This window comes from Natator depressus, chromosome 5, assembly GCF_965152275.1.
Source record: "Natator depressus isolate rNatDep1 chromosome 5, rNatDep2.hap1, whole genome shotgun sequence".
NCBI lineage: Eukaryota > Metazoa > Chordata > Testudines > Cheloniidae > Natator > Natator depressus.
In genome coordinates this window covers 45,246,371-45,264,678 of record NC_134238.1, presented here as the reverse complement: position 1 = coordinate 45,264,678, position 18,308 = coordinate 45,246,371, and the positions used below count along the sequence as shown (strand labels likewise).

Genomic DNA, 18,308 nt, shown 5'->3' with positions numbered 1-18,308 from the left:
GCTAATTCTGATTTCATTAGAAGTCAAGTTACAGGCTGCTGAGCTCACTTTGGGCTAATGGTGCACCAGCACTGAGGCTCCCCTACTACAAGCTGAATTCACCAAAGAAGTGAACTGACTAAGAGCTGAAATCACTGAGTGTTGTGTTAAGTAGTGGGGGAGCCTGAAGATCTATTGTGGAGCAGTTTGTGGGATGGCTGGAGTGCCTTGTGGACAGGCTGGTGGAGCAGTTCATAGGATGGCAGGAGCGGCTTGTGGACCGGCTGGTGGAGCAGTTCGTGGGACGGCGGGAGCTGCTTGTGGGCCGCAGAGCCGAGCGAAGCAGTTCATGGGGCGGCTGGCGGAGCGGAGCGAAGGCCTATGGCGCTGTGGGGCAGTCAGCTTCAGATCATGTAAGGTGCCCCTTACCTCTCTCTCTCCCCCTCCCCCATCTCCACCCAGGTTGGGAGGTAAAGCTCTGCAGATAAACTTTCGAACTCTGGGGCTGCCCTGACCAGGAACAGAGACTTTTGGGTCACTGGACTTTTGGGACTTTGGGTGATTTGGGGTTGCTGGACTCAAGAACCAAAGGGAAAGGGCATGCCCCAATTTGCTTGGGGTGGGTTTTTTGCTCATGGGTTGTGTTATGAAGCCTGTTGGTGGTGTTTCCCCAACATAATGCCACATTGTTTCTCTCTGTTATTAAAAGGCTTTTTGCTACACTCAGACTATGTGCTTGCGAGAGGGGAAGTATTGCCTCTTGGAGGCGCCCAGCAGGGGTGGTATATATTTGTCCCAGGTCACTGGGTGGGGGCTCGAGCCGGTTTGCATTGTGTTATTGGAATGGATCCCCTAGATATTGAACCCAGCCCTTGTTGCTGCCAACTCTGACGGGCAGAAGGGTTACATACACTTTACTTTTATCAAAGCATGCTGGGAACTCACAGATCTTTGAAAACAAACCAAACAGTTCTGAAAGCAGCCTCCCAAGCCTGATCTCACTCCAGCTCGGAGTCATGGGTTTAGACAGCATTCTTAGGCTAGACAGCCCTCCTGTCTCCTTAGCCTGGTCTTCTCATATGTGGCAGTGGTCAGCCCCTTGCATAAAAAAGCACTCCTCTTTTAAAACAGTCTCTGTTCCCCTTTAGCCCATGTGCTTTTACTGTAGGTGTTCCTGGTTCCAGCTTCCTTCCCTCCCCACTCACCGCCCCCCTTGGCTTCTGTGTAGAGAGTCATTCAAAGCAGAGCTGAGCAAATCATTGATTTTTCAATTCAGTGGGCCAAAGCAACAGTGGGGGGGAAAAGGTTCATTTTGAACCAAAACGTTTTTTTTTCTCACTGAAGCAAACAACTGCAAAAATTTCATGTCAATTTAAATTGACATTTTCAAAACAAATGGTTAATTTTGAAATGAAATGTCAAAACAGTTCATTGCAAAAATGATGAACTGAACTGTTTCAACTTTTTGAAAAATTTTTTACTCATTTTTATTCAGCCAAAACAATTAGGTTGAATTTGACCCAAATTTGTGAATAGTTTGGTCATTCTGAAACTGCATTTTTTGGCAAATTTACTATTCATTGAAAAATTTCACACAACTTTAATTCAAAGTCAATGGCCCTACTGGTATTAAAAAACATTGCTTTAATAAGGAAGAGTCATTCAACACTGATGGCCCTTGATTGCTGTCTCACAGCTTCTCAGACATTGTCTTTCCACTACATGTCCACCACTAGCTTCAAAATGGATGTTCTAATCCACATTAAGGTTACACTCCCAAATGAAGGTTACAATACAAAGTGGAACCCCTGAAAAGTAATGGCACTCACAAAACAAAATGGAGTTCACAAACTGACACAGACATACCCACAATCTGTCACAATAACTATAAATGTTTTGTTTTGTGAGATAAGAATAGAGTTGATATTATTTGAGATGACTGTTGAACAACAGAGCCCTGCAAATCCGCAGATATCCACTTTATATCCACAGATATCTGCTTCCACGCTGTGGCCCATTTTTTCAGATTGTACATGGATGCGGATCTAAATTTCATAGTTAAAGCTGTGCAAATCTGCAGACATCCGCTTTGTATCCACAAATCACGATTGCAGATCAGATGCAGATACAAATTTTGTATCCGTGCAGGGCTCTATTGATCTAGACAACTTGAAGCAGTTTTTTTTGTATAACTAAAAAAGTGTTAATGAAAAGGAAGATGCAAAAAAGAATAAAAGACCCTAAGCCATATATAAACTAATATCTTTTCTACTGGAAGTGCTAAATCAGTAATGAGTAACTCAGGTTTGCTACACAATCCCTTAAAGAGATTAAAAATTAAATAAATAAATAAATACAACAATTCTTCTAAAATCTTAATTCTTTTCTATGACAAGGTGATCCAAACTAATGATTGTCTTCTATTTTTAAAGTGGAATTGACCCAAATACTTTACAGACATATTCTTCACGTATATTTGAGGTGTTAGAAATGTTTTCATAGAGCATCTCCTACCATGTTTTTAGTGTTCTGAAATAGTCTTTAAATACACACTTGGCCAAATTCTCCCATTGGGAGCTATGCACATCCATCCAAGGGTGGAATGGCACCCATTATATTCTATTTCTACTCATTGTGTGGGATAATAATTAGGGGAAATTGTGGCATCTGAAGTAAGTTAAATGCCATTTGATACAGTTTGAGATTAAGTAGTTTTAAACATTATATTGTGTTAAATTTATAACTTTGTAATTTTAAGATTTTTCCCTTCCTTCAGTCAGGGAGAGGATACACATTCAGTTTTAGTAAAATAATCTTTTGGTATATCTACAGGGACCATTTTTGATATAGAATTAAATTGTGGTGCAGACAGAATCTTTATTACATTTACATGACCCCATAAAGATAACTTTAATAGTTCCCAATAGAGCAAAACCCTCCTTAATTTTGTTAATTATTCCCCCCCAGTTATCCTTAGCCCTGTCGTCTAATTCAGTATTGATCTAGATACTTAAATATGTCAGGTTCTTAGCAATCCACTTAAGTCCCCATTGGGCAGAAAGGATTGTAGGGCAGATCCTAGACAGAGGCAAAGCTTTGGCGTTGCACCAATAATTATAAATGAGGATGATAAATTCTTTAATTTTTTTTTAAGCTGCACACACATTCAAACACGCTTATGCAGAGAGGTGTTGGTTACACCACCCTGCAGCTCAGGATCCATTCACCCCAGGGGGAGGGCAAGTGGTGGTATTGCAACGGCCCTCCCTCAGGATTTCTGCAAAAGAGGAGAGTGGGGTCAAGCTTCCACCGCAGTTCTATACTCCCAGCAGTAGTCACTGAGGGAAAGTATTGAATCAACATTTTCGACAGCCACCCAGGCCAAACTCCCTTCCTAAACAACATTTCCCAGTTTTTGAAGCCTTTATGACCCTATCTTCCATAGCTAGAGTTGTGGCCACTGTGCAATTCCACAGCCATATCCACTCGTGGATTATCTAGCACTGAGGACCTCTGCTAGGGTTTATACTAATATTAGCCCTGAGTGGACCTGGCCTATGGTATATAGTGGAGATAAAAAGAATCTAACAATGTTTGCATATAAGAGTTTCTCTAATTACTTAAAGTGGAAACTTCAGAAATATTAGACTAGATTATAATGGTTGCAGAGAAGTGGTGCCCCCCCACCAGTAATGGAATCTGTCCATACTCCCCGTCCCCCCGCTCCCCCTCCCCATTACTGCACAGTTGGCTCAGCAGAGGAGCTTGGGCTGAAGGCAGAGCTGGCGGCAGAATGCACGATGAGGGAGGAGCTGGGGCTAGAGGAGGACATTGCTCATAACAAATTGAATGTGATAATCTGTTTAATGTATTATTCGTTTAATGCATGCAGGGTAAAAGTCACTTCACACGCATAAAGCCAGAGTGTTTGTGATTTATGCAAGTGAAGTGTGGAGGTAGGGCTGGGGAGGTGTCAGGGTTCCCTCCCCATTCTGAACTCTGGAGTACAGATGTGGGGACCCGCATGAATGATCCCCAAGCTTATTTCTACCAGCTTAGGTTAAAAATTCCCCAAGGCACAAATCCCTTTTGTCCTTGGACGGTATGCTGCTACCACCAAGTGATTTAAACAAACATTCAGGGAGGGCCACTTGGAGCCCTATCTCCCCCCAAATATCCTCCCAAACCCTTACACGCCCTTTCCTGGAGAGCCTTGAGAATAATGTCCTAACCAATTGGTTACAAAGTGAGCACAGATCAACCCCCGCTGGGTCTTAGGACACTGAAAATTAATCAGGTTCTTAAAAGAAGAATTGTATTTAAAGAAAAGGTAAAAGAATCACCTCTGTAAAATCAGGATGGAAGATATCTTTACAGGGTAACAGAGGATTCACAAACTCCCTCTAGGCTTAATTCAAAGTTACAAAAAACAGGAATAAACCTCGCTCTATCAAAGGGAAAATTCATAAGCTAAAACAAAAGATAATCTAACACACCTTACCTGGCTTTACTTACTATTTTTGTAATATTAGAGATTGGTTGGAGGACATGGATTTTGGCTGGGCCTTTTTCAGTCCCAGGAGAGAGAACACCCAACAAAAGCACAAACAAAGCCTGCCCCTTCCCAGATTTGAAAGTATCTTCTTTTCCCATTGGTCCTTTAGGTCAGGTGCCAACCAGGTTATTTGAGCTTTTTAACCCCTTACAGGTAAGGAGGAATTCTAGGCTACCTTTAGCTGTGTGGTTATGACACGAGGCAAAATCCACCTGTCAACCTGGGGACAGGTCATGGGATGCAGTACAGCCCCATACAGCTGCTGCTCCATCCTGTGTGTTGGAATAGCATTTGTAGTTCCTCTGTGCCATTTGCGCAAATGCTTAGAGCCACTGTGCCATGGCTTTTCCCTGGCCTGACCTCACTGCCAAATATAGGCTTGATCCAAAGTCCAGTAAAATCACTCTTTCCACTGATTTCAGTGGGTTTTGTTTCAGGCTCTATCTGGTCTTCAGTGGTACAAAAACCTCCATGGTTTTTCTCAGGACAAGCCCCCTTTTACAGCCCACATTGGGCCTTTAGTGGTGCAGAAGTCCTCATGTGGGTCTGCTGCACTAGGGTGAACTTCACCCACGCTGATTAGCACTTAGCATATACAGGTGGATTTTTTTCTTTTTTTCCATTTGTATTTGTCACTGAGACCCATAATGCAATAAAATTCATTGCTAATGTAGAAAGTGAGGTTTTAGTCATGTGCACGTTCTTTTTTTCCTTTCATAATCAAGGTACTGGAAGTTACCTCTTTAAGAAACTGTAGGTGGTTAGCGACATGAACATATAAACCCTTACCCACATAAGGACTACTTGCATGAGTAAAGGTTTGGAGGATCAGATGATGATTCTTGTCTTGCAGCATTGCTAACTCTCACAATTTCATAACAAGACTGGCAATATTTGGAGTTTCATTTAAGGGTTTTCGTGAATTTCTCATTTCTGTCTTTCTCCTTGTAAAGTTTTGTCCTTATCCAAAATGGCCACAACCTCCCCTCACTGTCAAAGAAACTGAAACCACAGACTTCCCTCAGCAAAATGGCCATCAAGGCCTATAATTTTTACTTGTCCTCTGCAAGTGAAGATGGGGCTGTCCCCAGCAAAGATGGATATGATCTACTATTATTTTTGGTGGGGTGTGAAGGCAGGATAGCCTCAGGGAAGTTGGTGGCCCCTTGTGCACTATGAGAAGGACAGGCAGGGGACAGGAGAATGTAGAATAACAGGGAATGAGTCTGCAGGAGAGCTGGGAGGAAGAACTATATCAGGAATCAGGACAAAAACAGTGAGGATTCAGAAGAGTGGGAGGAGCAGGAGGCCGACAGAGAGTGGCACAGGGGAGCATGGAGGGAGCAGGAGGCTGACAGAGGGTGGTGCAGAGGGAGCAGGAGACTGACAGAAGGTGGTGCACAGGAGTATGGTATGGTCGAGAGGAAGAGCATGATGGGTAAGAGACTGAAAGGAAAGGGAAGGGAATATTACTCCAGGGGGAATTCTGTGCCACTGTGCAATGTAGAATTTGTGCAGAATTAATGTTCTGTGCAGAATTTAATTTTTCTCTGCAGAATTGGTGCTACTGAGCTGATGGCCACCACTAGGGGTCGCTGGACCCAGCAGAGCCTGGCTCTCCAGCTAACAAATACAGAACACTGCCCAGGGGAGAGGAAAGAGGAGCTGGAGGGTTCTGGGCAGCTGCAGTTCCCAGCAAGTCCTGAAGGAAGGAGGCGGCATGCAGGAAACTCCATACAAGCCCAGGACCAACATCAGGTTCTTTCTCCCTCTGGCTCCCTGGGTTCTGTGTGGGTAAGGGATGCAGGTGTCTGGGCTGGGGGAGGGGGGGTGCCCCACACCTGGGCTCTGGGGTGTGTGTGCAGGCATCCGAGAGGGGCAGAGTTTCCCCCAAGGCGTACCCAGCTGACATATGTGACACACCTAGACTGAGGTGCTTAACAAAAGATAACAGAGAAACAGGAAACTGGGTTGTTGTAGGGGTTTCTTTAACTGTACTTCTGGGGGGAAGCTTTTTTGTTGTCTATATTGTTACAGAAGTACTTACTGACCGGTATTTTGAAATAAATTTCTGAAACTGGTGTGATTATACTGTGTTATTTTGACAAATAAAATATACAGAATTTTAAAATATTGTGTGCAGAATTTTTAATTTTTTTGCCCAGAATTCTCCAGGAGTAAAATATGGGTGGTAAGTGAATGGGGGGACCACACAGTGTGGAAGCCTGGAAGAAGAATATGAGTGGGTGGCTTGCCTGTCCTTTCTAGTTGGGGAGGTGGCTAGAAAGGGATAGAATGGCAGCTCCCCACACCTCAGGGAACAGGAGAGGGTAAGTGCAATCCTGTCCAAATAGTGAACAGGAAGGCCACATTTTTGTGTATGTATTTAAGGTTAAATTTTGACCCTGAGACGATTGCAGTTCACCTCGTACAATTACTGTAGTGCAATCTCTTTGTTGTGAAAGTACAACTTACAAATGTAGGTCTTTTTGTTACATAACTGCACTCAAAAACAAAACAATGTACAACTTCAGAGCCTACAAGTCCACTCAGTCCTACTTCTTGTTCAGCCAATTGCTAAGACAAACAAGTTTGTTTACATTTACAGGAGATAATGCTGCCCTCTTCCTTATTTACAGTGTCACCAGAAAGTGACACTTTTGTAGCTGGCAATGCAAAGTATTTATGTGCCAGATATGCTAAACATTCGTATGTCCCTTCATGCTTCCATGCTGATGATGCTTGTTAAAAAAATGTGTTAATTAAATTTGTGACTAAACTCCTTGGGGGAGAATTGTATGTCCCCTGCTCTGTTTTACCCACATTCTGCCATATATTTCACGTTATAGCAGTCTCGGATGATGACCCAGCACTTGTTCTTCATTTTAAAAACACTTTCACTGCAGATTTCACAAAATGCAATGAAGGTACCAATGTGAGATTTCTAAAGATAGCTACAGCACTCGACCCAAGGTTGAAGAGTCTGAAGTGCCTTCCAAAATCTGAGAGGGACGAGGTGTGGAGCACGCCTTTAGAAGTCTTAGAAGAGCAACACTCCGATGAGGAAACTACAGAACCCGAACCACCAAAAAAGAAAATCAACCTTCTGCTGGTGGCATCTGACTCAGATAATGAAAATGAACATGCATTGGTCTGCACTGCTTTGGATTGTTATCGAGCAGAACCTGTCATCAGCATCGACGCATGTCCCCTGTGATGGTGGTTGAAGCATGAAGGGACGTATGAAGCTTTAGCGCATCTGGCACGTAAATATCTTGTGACACCAGCTAGAATAGTGCCATGAGAACGCCTGTTCTCACTTTCAGGTGACATTGTAAACAAGAAGTGGGCAGCATTATCTCCTGCAAATATAAACAAACTTGTCTTTCTGAGCGATTGGCTGAACAAGAAGTAGGACTGAGTGGACTTGCACGCTCTAAAATTTTACATTGTTTTATTTTTGAATGCAGTTTTTTTGGAACATAATTGTACATTTGTAAGTTCAATTTTCATGATAAATAGATTGTACTACAGTATTTGTAATGGGTGAATTGAAAAACACTATTTCTTTTGGTTTTTTACAGTGCAAATACTTGTAATCAAAAATAAATACAAAGTGAGCACTATACACTTTGTATTCTGTGTTGTAATTGAAATCAATATATTTAAAATGTAGAAAACATCCAAAAATATTTAAATAAATACTATTATATTATTGTTTAACAGTGCGATTAATCGCGATTAATTTTTTTAATCGTGCGATTAATCGCAATTTTTTAAAAATTTCTTGACAGCCCTATTTTTAAGCCAATCACATGATTTGTTAGTATCTGACCCATGATTTTTGGGGCTGATGATACTGTACTGACATTTCCTGGATGGATTTTGGTTTGTTGCTGGTGCTGTGTTATTTTTCGTACTCTCATGGGTTGCTATATGTAATGTGAAAACTAAGAAATGTAAAATAAAAGAAGTATTTTGAAAAAAAAATAACATGATGCCCATTATGCCATTCAGACCCAGCCCTACAAGGTGTTGCACTCCCCCTAAGCAATGATGAGAGCAGCCTCAACTCCTTGTGAAGTCTGTAGCTTGGGTTAGTTTTTTTGTACGCACAAGTATTTCAGGCAATGTACTAATATAATTAATGGGAAGGAGAAGTTACATGGTACTGGGGAGAAAAGTGTTCATACTTCAGTTTAAATAACAATGTAACGTTGGCATCATCAACTAAAAAGTTACAGCTGCTTCTTATTTTCTTCTTGATTACAAAAGCCATTGTTTTTGCATGGAGAAGAGAAAACAGCTATCAGAAACAGCTTACAAATGACAAAAACATATTCTGCTCTGGCTGATAAAGGAATGACTAAGGCGCCAATCCTGCAAGTGGCTGTGCAAGGCCAGACACCTGCACCCATGTGGAGCACCACTGAAGCCTATGGGAATCCCCCCTACCCGCTTCTCCACAGTCAATTGCTGGACCAGGGCCTAAGAAGCTAGATCTTCACTGAACAGCCAGAATGAGGCACTTGTTTGAACCAAAAATGCCATAACCAGAGATCCATATATGGGCCCAATCCTGCATTTATTCCCCACACAAAAATTCCTATTAACAAGCAAAATTATCTCTTCATTATGCTCAGACCTAATTGCTGTTTAAAATAAAGATATCATTTCTTTCTCCAAATCCCCTTTAAATCCCTTCTCCCTAGTTAAGTAAATGGGATTTTTACATGCAGGAAATGCAGGAGTCAATCACTTAGGCTACATTTCCAAACAATGTGTTTTAAACAAGCAATTTGTATAACAAAGGATAAAACTGCATGCACAAGAAAACAATGATTTTGACAAGGAATATGTAAGCACCCAGTGCAATTGAAAATAAGGGATTTTCATTGTCCAACTGTTTATCATAAGGTATTGCCTCCAGTTTCATATACATCCTGCTATCAGATAAGAAAGAAATTTTTATGCATATAATTGCATATTGATCAACCCCCACTGTATTTGCAGATAAATACATTTTTGTCATTTGACCTATGTAAACAGTTTCTAATAGTGCTTTCCTCCTCTTCATTCAAAACAATGGCCATTGTAATCAGAAGAAAATTAGCAGCTGCTGAAAGTTTCTATTTAACAATGCTGAGACCAAACTGTAATTGAAATGAAAACATGAACTTCCCCCACCCTTTAACTGTCTCCCTATTAATATTAGGCCCCAATATCCTGCAAACATTTAAGTACGGCCATAACCATTGAAATCAACGAGACTGCTCATGAGAGTAAAGTTAGACATGTACTTATGGGTTGGGGCTATAGTTTGTAAAATGTCTGAGATTTTTGCTCCTTGAGACTTCCAAACTAATGTAGTAGCCGCATAAAAACATCTTCTCTCTCTTTCATATTTTCCTTTGTATAAAGTATTTTCAGTTACAAAGCCCATCACAAGCCAAATATGAAATAAAAAGGACATTTCTACACATCTTGTTCAAGCCAAGACCCACTCATTAACTCCTCTCTCATCTCCACTCTTAAAAACCACACGTTCCTGTGGCTGGGCTCCTGCAAAATCATCAGGAAATTCTGCACTGGCTGATTCCTTCACACAGAAATATACTAGTTCTTGAGGCAGTCTTGTCTAGTGGATTGAACATGGGACTAGGAGCTTCTGTTTTCTAGCCCCAGCTCTGCAACTAACTTGTGGTCTTTGGCATTTCTTTTTCCCATCTGTAATATGGGTGTAATAATATTTAATTTACCTCCCCTGCCTTCCGCACAGCATTAAGATTAAGGCCTGTCAGATCATCACCATCAAACATGCATAATCTACTAAGGACCATACACCCCTTTGCATGTTGATGGAGAATGCTCGGGTGTATTTGTCTATCCTGGCATCATGGCCAAAGAGCATGCACCACTGATTTGAATACAATGGCCAGCTGAAGCAAGGCCAGATTTCTGTGAAATTATGACATTTTGCACAAAGTCAAACCACTTTCTGCTCAGGATTTGGCACTGAAAGCGCATATTGACTGCCTCAAGCCACTCCAAGTCTGCCAGGAACAGGGTCCAGGTTTCTGACCCATATAGCAATACAGGTAGTACACAGGTTTTGATAGATCCTGATCTTTGTCTCAACGCAAAGACGTTTTTGTGTCTGTAAGCGAGACATGGATGGTGAGACCTATTCGTCAAAGAACATCTGGTTTACTGTGACCATTTGAACTCTGCTTGCAGCCTAGGTAGATGAACTCATCAACACTTTCAACTGTACTTGACCCCATTTGGTGGCTCAGCTTCAAGGTTCTTTCATGAGATGTTTAACCCCAGAGTGCAGGCAGCATCGTGGAGACCCAGAAGTGTGGGGCTGAAACTCTCTGACTTCTCCATAAGCAGGGCAGCGTTGTCGTCTTAGTTTTGATCAGCAAACACTTCTTGGCCAACCTTGATTCTGACATGTGGAGTGGCAAGACCTAATATCCAGTGAGTGTCAGAGAAACAGTCCAAATGTAGCTGCTTCTGCTTTCAGAAGCTTCAGGGGATAGTGGCATCATCAGTTTCAGTCTGCTGTGCTTCCTCAGTCTTCCCCATGGTATTTAAGATCAAGGTTGCAAGAATAGAGGCAATGCCTAGGGGTGTTGGCCATTTGTGGCTGAGTGCCTCCTTAAGGAGTTCTCCCAGATCACTATCCTTTTTGGTCCTGAGGGAATCTGCAGCAATATTATTGGATTTAGGGATAAATGGTATTTTTTTCTTTCATCCCTCTTGGTTCCATATGATCTTATTCCAGGAGTACCTGCAGGATTGTGGAGGGTGTCCATGAATTGTGATCATTAAGTCTTATTTAGTGTGTCTCTAGTCACTGGTGTGAAGAGTGCCTGGAAAAGTGAGCGTAGCTCTACCGTATGCCAACAGCATAAGGCAAGGTAGCGTGTGGAGTACTGGTAGCTGCTCCAGTGAAAGATGATGGTAGAGTGCACTTTGCAGGAGAGGAGGCAGCAATGGGGCAGGTTGAATGTTTATTATTTATTATTATTATTTGTATTACTGTAGGAGGTAGCAGCTCTAGTCATGGACTAGGAACCCATTGTGCAGTGTACAACCACGGAACAAAAGACTTAATCTGTTTATCTTCTGTGACTGATGGTTCCCTACATGAGGAAGTTTATGGGGAATGATCTCACAATGGGCTACCCAGAGCTAGTAGATGTTTTAAATATTTTAGCATTGATGCTGAGTTCATTGGCAAGTAAACTGTGCAAAAGGCAGTTGGGTATTTCACGAGAGAGTGTTGCCTTTTCTGTCCATAGCCACTTTAAGACCATCCCACCCACCTAGATGTAATCAAGCAAATGAACAGTAGTTCTTTTCCAGTTAAGAGCTGGCTCAGTAATATTCATGTTCCTAAACAAATGGCATTAGTTTTCAGAGGTACTGAATACTCACAGCTCTCACTGAAGTTGAAATATTTGAAAATCCATCCACGTATTTAGGTGTTTACCTTTAGGTACCCAAGTCTTAACAATTAAGACCAATCAAATCAATTTTTGATTTCTACAAATACAAGAGTTTAAAAGGTTAATTTTATTGAAAAAATACTAAGGAAAATCACTTTCCTCACTTAGAAATGATGAAATCATCATTTTAAAATTTTGTCCAAAAATTTTCACCAACAATTTGCACATACCAAATGTTAGCCCTTTACATTTTCTTAAAACCAGTTTATGGTACTGTCTTCTTAAAAAGCAGGTGGTATAATGGAACTTCAGACAGACCTTTACATCCAGTTTTGCTAGTGGATGTCCCTGTATAAATATGTAGTGATGACCTTTCTACCTTTGCTGTCAACAAGAGGCTATTATTTTGTTCTAGTTCTTTAAACTCAAAGGCATGCCACACCTATTCAGCAATTGTCAACAGTTTACTATAATGATTTCACATCTCCACATTGATAAAGCTTGTGGTGATTTCTTATTAAAGTTTCTTTAAAGACATCCTGGCTGGAAGCTGATAAATTTAAATAAATGTTTTGGAAAAAACTGTACATAAGTAATTAGGCTAGAAGTCTGCCATTTCAGCATTTTCTAATCTTTTAAGACCAGCTCCTGCTCCCATTGAAGTCAATGGCAAATTTCCCAATCTTTTAAATTGGAGCAGAATTAAGCTCTTAATTTACAGTACACATTGTTTTAAGACTTAAATATCCAATGAAAGTTTTAAGAACGGTATCTTCTTTTCCTATTCTGCACAGCTATATTGTTGATTAAAACAGTCATACAAGTGAATGTGCTGCATTTGAAGAATATTGCAACAGACATGGAGGCAATGATGCCTTCTTGAATAGTAGAAAGCAAGGGCCTGCTCCTGCTCTTATTTATGTGGTGACAAAACTCCCACTGACTTCAGCAGGAGCAGGTAAGGCCATAAGACTTATTTGCTGTTTTACATTGGGGCCTATCAGCTTGGTTCTGATCTTACAGAAGGTGTGAAATGCTAGCTCCACTGAAGTTAACAGCAATGCTCCCACTGACTTCTCTGGAGCTAGGATTTCACCCTTGGTGTAACACCATTGACTTCAATGGAGTGAGTTCCAGACAGTTCACATCAATGTACGTGAAATGAGAATCAGGCCCTATGTGTTCTTTTAAGCTATATCTAAAAAGTAGACAACATTCGCTATATGTGGGATAAACATTTGATTAAAATGTTATCTTAGGATTTAACACTTCTGGCCAAATTCCCCACTGGAAAACAATGGTGCAACCCTGCTGACTTCAACGGCACTGTGCCCACATACCCCAGGGATTAGTTTTGCCCTTTATCCTTTGGAAAGCTGTAATGTTTAAGTTTTCAAACATAAATCTCATTTTGAAGGATATATTTTCCTTGTTCCAGCATCCAATGTTAAAATAACAGATCAGTTATATTAATTCAGGCCATGTCAATATTGCAGATTCTGAATTGTTCAATGTTTCTGTATTACTTCATTTTAGCACACCATGCATTCTGGAAATGAAAAGGACCTTCTAAGGCATTCAAATATTTATCAATTTCAGTTCTAATTAAAACATTTACAATACCTACATATTCAAAGGTTTTATTTGTGTTTTACAACTATTTGTTTATATCAGAGTAGTGGTTTTTATTCCTAATTATATTTTATTAATCTTTTAAATAAAATTAAAGTTATATCATTGTATTAAAGAAAAAACAGAGAAGTGTTGTAAGATTCTTCTAAAAACTCATATAGTAACCTAGTCACAGAAGCGGACTAAGAGCTGGATTAATATTATTTCTTAATAATGGATACATGGGGGCAGATCCAGTTGAATGATCTAGCCCTAAAACAGCAAAAGAAAAAAAAAAAAGGAAGTTTAGCCATTAAAGGATAGGTCCAAAGGAGCAAAGCAGTTCTAATAATTTCTGTGAAGAGATGAATAAATTTGTGTTATACTCCCAGCCTCTGACAAAGACATTAGAGAATTTAACTGGAAAACTCAACTAGAAATAGTCTTCCTATGTATGAATTACTATATAATATTTAAAAGCAATATAAAATTTAAAAATATGTATAACTTATAAATAAATATAAATATATATAAATAAACCAGAGGAATATCCACCGCACCTATATTTATTGGTCAGACACTACAATTGAATTTGGTCAGCCACTTTTTTTTTTTAAGATCTATTCTGATGCCAGATAGCCTAGTCTTACTTGTATGGAAGTGACTGAGGTTATTGTAACACGCTTCTATTTATTGTAAGTAGGAGCTCAACTGGAACTGATACGTGTGATCATTGATTGATTGCCTGTCTGCCTGCCTCTGCATAGTGGACAGACTCTCTGTTTCCTTTCAAGTACAGAAAGATTCACAAAACAAAGCTAAATGTTCTAAAATTCTTCAATGAACAGTACATATGAGGTGTCTGCTTTCTATCACACTATTATTAAAATAATGTAACAGTCTGGTTTTAAACAAGAAAATTTAAAGTCTACAGTTTGTGGCCAGATTCTGCTCTACTACATATGTGCAAATCTACAATAAATTATTCACTTTAGTTGTTTACTTCAGTTACACAAGAGTGAGGTTGGAATAGGCCTACAGGAACTCATCTAAAACAAGCAAATTTCTGAAGAATGAAGTATAATTGTATCTTCAGTGACATTACTATGGATTTACACAAGTATAAATGACAGCAGAATTTGGCTCTTTGCCTTTTAACTTCTCCATTGTGCCTGAATATGACATGCATCTCTTTAAACAAGCAATTTTTCAAATACTTTGGATCTGATTCTAATTTCACAGAAATGTAAAACAGGAGTGTAAAATCCGGCTCCGTATATGTTGCAATAGATATAAACAAATTAGGATGAGTTAAAGTTTGAGCTTTAGCCTTAACTGTAACTTAGTTTGACAGAATACTATTTAACATAGTTTTCTGATTAACTCTCCTTGTTTATATTATAAGCAATTATTTTTAATTCAATTACTTGACTGTTTAAATATTAAAACATTTCTAAAAATGTAAATTCATTCAGTACATTACAACAGTGCCTACAATGCTATTAAGTGTAGAAGTATAAACACATTTAGAGTAAGCATAGTAAAAGTCTTTTTGAAAAGCACTTGGGCCAGACCCAGAAAGATACATAGACTCCTAATTTCCATTGAATGGGAGTTAGGTGCCTAAAAGCCTTTGAGGATCTGGGCCTAAATGTCTAATAATTATTTCTTTTAAATTCATTTCACCTAGTTCAGTACACATTTTCTAAAAAGTTGGGATACAAGAATATAAAATGATTTTCACCAATCTGAGTCTTTCAAATGATAAAAAAAATCAATCCACAACAACAAAAATATAGGAACGAAATGTTCAAAAGGGACTTATAGGAGGTACTTGCCCAGCCTCCACTTAAATACCTCGCAGTTGGGCATCTAACTCCATTAGGGCCCATTGAAAATCCCAGATCCTCATTCCCCTGGAGAGACCTTGCAGGCCAACTTTCATCCTAGAACAACATTTTTACATTCAAGTTAAAAGTCTGTGCTAATTTATTTGGGTTTCAGAGTAACAGCCATGTTAGTCTGTATTCGCAAAAAGAAAAGGAGTACTTGTGGCACCTTAGAGACTAACCAATTTATTTGAGCATAAGCTTTCGTGAGCTACAGCTCACTTCATCGGATGCACATCCGATGAAGTGAGCTGTAGCTCACGAAAGCTTATGCTCAAATAAATTGGTTAGTCTCTAAGGTGCCACAAGTACTCCTTTAATTTATTTGGGGCCACTCACTCTAATTTGTTGAGTAAGGCACACATGATTTCTAGTTTTGTTTATTTTGATTCAGAAATGCTGGCATAAATGAAACATTAATGGAATTGTTGGGTGCTTATGATGCCATTATACCTGTTCTGATAAATAGAATGTTATATTACAGAATTCTGAATTGCTGAAAGAAGTTGTAATTTAAATTGCCCAGCAATAAAAATTGTTATACAATCTAGTTAAATAGTTCATACAATACAGTGACTATTGTATTATAATAGTAAACCACTTAAGGAGGCAAAGTCTGCTGCTAGATGCGTGCGTGTGGCTCCTATTGAATTCGGGTCATACTGTGAGATCAATATAGACGTAAAAACTGCTGATTCTTTACAATGGAGGGGATTAGTGCCACGGTAATCCAAGTATTACATCGCCCCAACACTTCAGAAGTAGGTTTCAAGATGAGAAGGGGGATGATCAGAAATCGTTCATCTTCAGGAATATGTATTATACACTTTGACAAACATTTGGTTGAGGAAAGTAACATTTTAAATTAAAGGAAGTATAACCTGTTTAAAGCTTCTTGCCCAAATGTATATTGCTTGGTGACATTATACATAAAATGGGGTAACATTTGCAAAGGTGCCTAAGTGATTTGAGAGCCTGAGTCACATTTTTAAAGGTACTTCGATGCTTTTGAAAAATGTTACCCTTGGCCTATAAATACAGCTGCAATGGAATCATAGAAATGTACGGCTGGAAAGGACCTCAAGAAGTCATGAAGTTCAGCCCCTTGTGCTGTGGCAGGACCAAGTGAATCTTCTAGACCATCCCTGACAGGTGTTTGTCCAACAGGTTTTTAAAAACTTCCAATGATGGAGATTCCACACCCTTCCTTGGAAGCCTATTCCACAGTTTAACTATCCTTATAGTTAAAAAATTTCCCCCTAATGTCTAACCTAAATCTCCCTTGCTGCAGATTAAGCCCATTACTTCTTGCCCTGCCTTCAGGACCACAGAGAACAACTGATCACTGTCCTCTTTATATAGGTGGCACAAAAAGTAAATAAGTCTTTTGATTATTGAGCTCCTCCACTCCTCCATTAGGGCAGAGGTGGCCAACCTGTGGCTCCAGAGCCGCATGCAGCTCTTCAGAAATTAATATGCGGCTTCTTGCATAGACGCTGACTCTGAGGCTGGAGCTACAGATGCTTTCCAATGTGCTGTGGGGTGCTCACTGCTCAACCCCCTGCTCTGCCCCAGGTCCTGCCACCACTCCAGCCCTTCAAGGCCCCTGCCCCTTCCCCCAAGCCTGCTCCTCCCCACTCCCCACCAGAGCCTCCTGCGCACTGCAAAACAACTGATTGCCGTGGGGAGGGTGCGGGAGGTGCTGATTGGCGGGGCTGCTGGTGGGCGGGAGGCTCTTGAGGCTGGAGGGGGATAGCGGATGGGGGGCTGCTGACGTATTACTGTGGCTCTTTGGCAATGTTCATTGGTAAATTCTGGCTTCTTCTCAGGCTCAGGTTGGCCACCCCTGCATTAGGGAGAGGTTGCCAGTTGGACAAGATTTAGATTGGGGGGAAGCCCTGTTGGTGGTATCTTCTCAAAGTAAATCCACAAGAAAATCTCATAAATTAATGTAGAAACCTTATTCATTCCTGGCCAGGAGAGGGGGTGCAGAAGGAATGGGAGGGATTGGGGAAGCAAAAAAAAAAGTACAAAGGTGGAGGGTAAAATAATGGCAGCATAGCTTCTGGGGTAGACTAGGAGTAGTTCAGGAGAACTACTCTGTGTAGATGCCCTGATAAGCCCTGAATTGTCTTATGGTGTTGGGACATCAACTAAACTGGAAGACAGCATGCCCTGCCCTATCTTTGACCCAAACCCTCTCCTCTAAAGGAGACAATGAGTCAGGAATTCCACAAGTTTCCCACATATCTTTTCGTCATTTGTGGACTTTCCATAGGAGGGAATGAGATAGCTCTTTGGAAAAAAAACTTGGTCCCATGAAGTCATTAGGAAACTAATAATCAAACTAGCCATCTTACTGTGTTAATTTCCAAATAAAAGGATCTTATAGAAGGATGTGGAAAAATTGGAAAACGTCCAGCGGAGGGCAACAACAATGATTAGGGGACTGGAACACATGACTTATGAGGAGAGGCTGAGGGAACTGGGATTGTTTAGTCTGCGGAAGAGAAGAATGACGGGGGATTTGATAGCTGCTTTCAACTACCTGAAACGGAGTTCCAAAGAGGATGGATCTAGACTGTTCTCAGTGGTAGCAGATGACAGAATGAGGAGTAATGGTCTAAGTTGTGACCTCCTGAGGTCCCTTCCAACCCTGATATTCTATGATTCTATGATGATCAATGGTGGAAACAAGATAAAATTTTGTGTAAACAAAAAGGCTAGTCATACCAAATGAATAAACAGAAAATAAAGATTTACTATGAGTTTTTCCCTTTATTACAGACTCTTAAGTACCTTACTCAGAAATACACC

General features: G+C 40.3%; 1 long non-coding RNA gene across 1 annotated transcript in view; it reads right to left on the bottom strand.

Annotated features, from left to right (window-relative positions):
* Positions 1-18,308, bottom strand: part of LOC141988138 (uncharacterized) — a 30,483-nt gene that overhangs the window by 8,171 nt on the left and 4,004 nt on the right. The gene's annotated exons all lie outside the window — the stretch shown is intronic.